Source organism: Rosa chinensis, chromosome 4, assembly GCF_002994745.2.
Source record: "Rosa chinensis cultivar Old Blush chromosome 4, RchiOBHm-V2, whole genome shotgun sequence".
Lineage (NCBI taxonomy): Eukaryota > Viridiplantae > Streptophyta > Magnoliopsida > Rosales > Rosaceae > Rosa > Rosa chinensis.
The window spans coordinates 7201402-7208823 of record NC_037091.1 but is presented as its reverse complement, the minus strand read 5'-3'; positions in this window follow the sequence as shown (position 1 = coordinate 7208823).

Below are 7422 nucleotides of genomic sequence, written 5' to 3'. Positions count from 1 at the left end.
ATATGCAAAAGAACATTTTTGTTGATCAAATTAGAAAGCAAATTGTGAAAAAAAATATATACAATACGTTGAAGATGTTTGTGTTTCGGAACATGCACTCAGTAAGTTACCGTTCATTGCTTCCACTTGATTTGCTACACTTGTGTTCTCCATTTGTCATTGTATCTGATAGTTGGCACATCTTTGGTCTAAAATTTCCGCTCGTTGTGAAGAACTCAATAACTGTCGCCTCTCTCTTTGATGATTATATCTACGCTGCCTTTCAGCCTCTAATGCATGAAGATGGGTGTAACCCTGCACCATAGACGCAATAATATAAAAAAAGATAATAAATTCTATTTAAAAGTTTTTCCCATAAATTGTTTTACTTCTAACGAAATGAATTCAAATGTACCTGGTCTTTGTTGGGTGGGTAAGAGTGTGATGAAAGAGATTGTGAAGGACTCATTGATTGTCTTGTCTCTCTATGGGGAGTATTTATACTTTGCCTTTCTCCTCTTGTGCTTGAAGACGGTTAGGTCTCTATATAGTAAACCACATTAAGTAACAAAAATTACATAAAAAAATGATTCCTATAAATTATTAAACTTTATTTATCAAAGGAAACAAGTATAATGGTAAGCTACCTGGTCTTCATCAGGAAAGCGTGATGAAGGAACCTGGCCCATAATAATCTGTAAAAGATGAAAGCCAACTAAATCAACCTGATTACTAACCAGGGCAAAAGAGAATCAGCCAAAAAAAAAGAGAGGGAAACCTCAAATAAGAAAAGAATAAAAAAGATTGTACCTTGATCTTCTACTGGTTGGGAAGCTTAGGAATTATTCTGTACAATCTGTTTACAAAACAGAGAAAGATTATATGTATGATATATGATGCATTTAATACGTTTTCATACAGTAATGATAATAATAACTCTAAATCTAAAAGTTTATCGCCTCATTGTTTGACTACATAGCCAAACTTAGAAGAAACTTAAGAAGGAAAAAAAATGGATGCTATAAGATATGTCACTAACTAGATCAGAACTTCAGTTTCTGAATTTTGAGAGGTGCACGCTATATTCTTCTCTTCGAGGCTATCAGATATGATGCGCTATATCAAACCATCCAAGGTCACTTCTCCAGTATGAAGATATCCTTCGTGGTTTGATGTGCCCTGAGTCAACCCTGCTAATTTTAGTAGAGGTATTATACCATCAGTAATATAATAAACAGAGAACACTAGACTCAATTGAGTAATTGAAAGACTGTATGAAAAGATTTTGGGACTAAGGGAAGACGTTATCTTCGGGTTGTACAGAAACCACATACTTGGGCAATATCCTGGGAGGTGGATCATGAACTCACAGTGAGAATAATGATATGATATCTATACTCAACACAAACACCTGCATTACCACAAAAAATATCAGTTTTGAGGATCATTATGACTCACAACTTATAGGTGATATACGTGGACAGATAATATCAAATCAAGGATGCAAGCAGAAGATGACTGACAAATTAAAATATCTAAAGTTACATATAACAGATCACTTGCTACCTTAAATACAGGTACTACTACATCAGTAATGTAATAACACTTGCACATTGCCCATAGGAATGTATATTGCAAAACGCTAGCTTTTCCAACAAAACAAAACAATGACCACATTCTCATGGAATGTGAAGTACGTACAGTATCCAATTTAGAATTGAAAATTAAATTAAAGTGCCCTTGTCTCAATGTCGAAAGGAACAATCAAAGATCGAAGAGAAAAGAGGAAATAATAATGAAAATCTTAATCTTGGTTCCATATATGAAAAAAGCAACATGTTTGCATAGTTGTCTCTTTAAACAAAGACCCTAATGTCATCAAATATAATCAAATCTAAGAAGAACACCGAAGATACCTGCAGATTCAACCTCTAGAGAAGATGTGTAGGTACAAGTTTCTTGTGTGTGTGTTGGCATCCCTATACAATGCTCTAAAGAAGTCATCCGAGTCTGTTCCAGTTTGTCCGAGTCAGTCCTATGATTTAGGAAGGTTGATTTTGGGGAAGTATCTTTTGGGCTTTAAGTTATTGCATTTCAAAGATATTTCCAACTGTTAAAATCGTGGTATTAAAGTCCTGATCGTTTTAGGATTTATTGGATATCCCTTATTGAAAGTTCTTTCCTATTAGGAGTAGTATTAGGGTTGAGTCATGATTGAGGATCTGTCATCTCCTCAATATATTATGAAAGTGTGCGTTCTTTTGGAGTGAGAGAGATGCAATAATTGTTAGAGTCTTACTTGCTTAAGATCGAGTTTCATAGAAGTCCAAGACACTTGTTCCATGTTTAAGTGTTCTTGTTCATTTGCTCATGTGCATTGATTCTTTTGAGATCAGTAGAGAGGTTGTGAAGCAAGAAGAGCAATAGTTGGAGATTGTTCAAGTGAAGAAAGAGTTCAAGATTGTCTTCAATCTTCTCATTAGTAATTTCTAGTGATTGTAGCTGAGCTAGTGCTACTTGAGTTTGTAAAGAACATATCCTTCATCATAAATAGATTGTCTTTGTTTTGGGTTCTTAAGAGTAAGAGTCTCGCAGTGTTTTTAATCTCATATTTGAGGTTTTCACTGCATAACCAAAAATCCTGTGTTCTGTTTGAATTTTTGGTTTCTACCCAGTAAGGATTGAAACGTGCCTATCAATCCCTTTTTTCCAGAAAAACATTTCATCCAAGTATTTTCAAGATGTTAGCATAGGAAGACATAGTTGCAACTTTGGTCTTGTATATAGGAAACATAGTTAGCCTCAAACCTAATCAGGAAAATAAAGAAGCTGAGAAGCCTAAAAGAGAAGAGGACCTGAGGGTTTAGTGAAGCCCTAGAGAAAGAGATAAACACTCGATATCAATGTACAATGTGTCAAATCAAAGTACCAGCGCTTTAAGTCAAAGTACCTATCCATGTCAATAAAATCTCTGTCAAAAACAAAACTGATTCCCTACTTGATAACCCAATCATCGTAAACCAAATAATCCAATTATTCTATACCTAATTCACCAAAACACAAGGCATTACCCAGAAACAAAGTTTCTATTACCAACCAACTCTTCTAGTGAACCAACTGAATTGAAGTTCCAAAAGAGGGAACTCATCAGAAGAAAAATAAAATTCTTTGCTAGCTTCTGTATCATATTAGACTTTTTTCCCACGAAATAATAAAAGTAAAGTACGTATTTGCATAACTGCAAACGATGACTCCAAGCCATGAAAACTTCAACAGAAACTGAACCAAAATTAACAAAGAAAAAGTATCAAGGCTTAAAGTATTGAAGGGTGTGGCAGCTTATAATGAAATGTAAAGAAGGGCAGTACATATCTAACTTCATATCATGTTCAAATGGAAACCTCTTGAAGTCAATGTTAATCAGCAATGAAAACAGAAAGTAAGAAAATACCTTATTCTTCTCAAAATCGTAATATACCATTTATTAAGTTCTGCGTTATTACTTTCTATATTGCCTAAACATAGAACAACACCAATACTAAAATCTTAAAAAATTAAATTGCTTACCAACTGATTATTCTAGAAGTTTGATTGCCTCTCAAAGCATACTTCTTTTCTTATATATGCACCTCATCTCATCTCTCTTTAGATCCAACTATTAGAAGCAGAAGCAAAGAAAAGCGAATTATAAACGTGTATAAATAGCCAATGCATCCAAATTTTGAAAAGCGAATTACAAACGTATATAATCAAAGTAGAACACATAAGGTACACCAAAGCAAAGCAAATAAATACAAACGTAAAATTTAGAAAATCATTTGAAATCTAGAAACAATTATCAAGTCTGACCTCAAGTGAATTTGCAACTCTGTCGGCCGACTTGATAATCCGCTCAGCAAACAATACCTAACATCGATAATCCAATTCCAATGAGTAACAAAGAAAACCATATAGAACAAAAATAATATACCCAAATCAATGAAAAACGAAATCTGAAAATTACCCAACAACAATTGGCTAGTCTCACCTTAGGTGAATCCCAAGTCACTGATTTTGATACTAATTTTTTTCCTCTTTCTGGGTTTGATTTTGCTCTGCTCCTCTTTTCCTTCTCTCCTTTTATATGAACTGTAAATTGAGATTGGGGTGAATAGTGATGAAGCCATATCCACTCCGATCATGTCCCACGTCCTTCTTCGGTCTCCAATCCTGCACCCTGGCAGTCGTTCTTTAAGGAGATCGTGCTAACTGCCTGTGATTTCTTTTTTCCTTAATGATTCGATACTTGTTGTGAATGATAATGACTATTCATGCAATAGGTATTGTGTAATGTATGCGATTGACATACTTGTAATGTGCGATTAATTAGTATAGCTATTATGTATTGCCTTTTGTACACATGATGTAACCCTATATAAACCTCATGGTGAGATGAATACAATACATTTTTCCAATTCTCTACAACACGTTATCAGCACGATACTCTAACCCAAGTCCTAGCCAGGAAAAAAAACCCTAACACCTGAAATTTCTTTCACCAAAAACTGCCGCAAACTCCTAGACCTTGCTAGCCATACCGTGCGCTACTCCTGCAGCCCTTGAGCACCTGTATGCCTCCTACTGCCCCTGCATCATCGTCGCATGCCTGCTGCCCCTGCAGCATAGCAGCACGCTCGTTCCTGTGCAGATCAGCCTGTTTGTACGCCCCGAAACGTCTTGATCGGCACCTCAGATAAAAATCCTTCCTTCACCAAAGTTGTTCTTCTCTGCCTCTTCTATCTGACCTCCAAATTTCAGCCCTATTGGAGTCGTTGTGAGATTTGTACCCCATTCAAAGTGGGAGCTGTTTAGAAGCGAATTTGCTCCAAATTTCAACAAGTAAGTTTTAAAGATTAAAGTTCCTGCTTTCTTGTCTTTTAAATTCCTTTATTTTCTGCAGGATTTTCAATATACGAACATGAGTTCGATTATTTAATAAAGCGAAATTGTGGGGATTCACGCTTAACGAACTAAGAGTGTTCATAATGCTCGGACTAAGAGCATCCGTAAGCATCAAATTGTGACCATATTAAAACATTATTGTTTGGTCTAATCCAAAAGAGATTCTTGGAAATTGTTTTCTTGGTAGCATAGCTTGGAAATCTTATTATTTTAGTTTTAGTGGAAGTTTAGCTCCGAAACTAATATATCTTCTCTTCTTATTTTCAGGATGTCGAATGAACCTAGACTCGACTTTCCCATGGTTGACTCAACAGGCTTGGATTACCACAGTTGGGTAACCGATGTTGAGAACTACCTCACTTCAAAGGGAATATTACCCATAATCCAGGCACCTAACCCGGATCGTGTGTTCGTGCGAACACTTACAAACCATGCTCAAGTAGTTATCTTGATGCGACGCCATATGGAGAAGGCACTCAGATTGGAGTATATGTCGATCAAGGATGCAAGAAAGCTATGGGTAGCGCTAGAAGAGCGCTTTGGCAATGTCCAAGATTCCTTCCTCCCTGACTTGAAGGTTCAATGGAACAATCTGCACTTTGCTGATTTCAAGTCTGTTGCTGAATATAATTCAGAAGCTCTTCGCCTACAGTCCATGTTGAGGTTTTGTGGACAACCTGTCACAAAGCAAGAGCTAATTGAGAAAACTCTCTCCACCTTCCCCGTTTCAGCCATTGTGATATCAAAGCAATACCGCACTGAAGTCAATGCTGGACGGATCACGAGGTTTCATCAGCTTATCAATCTCATATCTGTAGCTGAGAAACATGATAACATATTCGTGAGGAATTATAATTCAAGGCCCATTGGAACTAAGAGCGTTCATGAGGCGAATTATAATGCACCCAAAAGAGGGAGCAAGTAGCGGAACTCTAAGAATAAGGGATATGAGGGACGTATGGGTCCATATAACCGCCCTAACAAGGAAGGAAACCGCAGGTTTGGTGCGAATACACGTGGTGGCAATGCCACACGTGGGAAAGGTGGTCGTGGTATCCCTGGTCGTGATGGAGGCGCCATGGCTCGTGGTGGAGGCGCTATGGCTCGTGGTGGTGGCGCCAATCCTCCTAGGGAACACCCACAACGTGCACCTCAATTAAAGGGAGGCAACCACAATGACATGTGTCATCGAAGTGGATTAAGTGAGCATTGGTTCAAGCAATGCAAGGTAAGCGAGCAACTAGCTTCAAGATACAGGGCATACAGGGACCTGAGGGAGCAAGAAGTGTACCTTGCAGAAGAAGAAGAAGATGGTGGAGATGTCAATCTCACCAAAGAGGACTTCAAAGCTGAAGATGAAGTGCACAAGGATGCTGCAGACTTTGATTAGAATAGTCCTTTTATTTTCCAAGAATTTTTGTAATGGCAATATATATGCCTTAGTCAATAAATGATAATTGTATTAAACTCTTTCTTATGTGGTGCACCCAATGAAATATGATGTCTAGGAAAGTCATTGAGATTAATGGTACTTAAGAGAGCCTCGCTCCACCAACATCTCTCTCTACTTTCCTGGTCATATTTGATTAGAGTTACCAAACAGATAGAGTGACTACAATGTGTCTTAGTTTGATTTTATTTTGGATTAGACTTTTTGGGACCTTTGATGTAATCATTGACTATCTTTATTAATAAAGTATCGTATTATTATTCGATGTCATGGACATGTTTTAATTCCAAACTTTATTATTTTTTAGTATGTTTCCTGGAGAGTTGGAATGCCTTGTTGATAGTGGCACCACACATACTATATTGCGACATAGGCAACTATTTCTATGGATGACGCCTAGTCGATCTTCTGTGACTACGATGGCTGGACCATCACAATTGATTCACGGTCGAGGACCAGCTCAATTTATGTTGCCAAATGGCACAAGTATTAATGTCACCGAAGCTCTATATGCTCCTAGGGCTGGAAGAACCCTATTGAGTTTTAAAGATATAAGAGCCAATGGTTTTCATGTGGAAACACATTGTGAGAATGGACAAAAGTTCCTTTGCATCACCTCTAATGACTACGGACATAAACGAGTATTAGAGAAACTTATGTGTCGCTCTAGTGGGTTGTATGCAACCACTATTCAAATTATTGAATCCAACCATGTCATGAGAGATGACTTATGAGATTCTGACACATATAGGCTTTGGCATGACCATTTGGGACACCCAGGTTGTGATATGATGATCCGTATATTAAAGACTTCACACGGACATCCATTTTTCAAAACAAAAAGAAGCCAGAACCAAAATTCTATCCAAGGTAGGGCCGGCGCCGCCTACCCCCTGCGGCCCAAAAGTGGTTTTGACGCCACCAATACCTCCTTGGTTCCTTTTTCTACTTCTTAAGTCAATTGTGACTTCGTGGCTCAACCGAATACTTCCCTGGTTGCTTCTAAAGCCCATCTTTCGTTTTGCAAAGCCTGCTCTTTAGCATAATTAGGA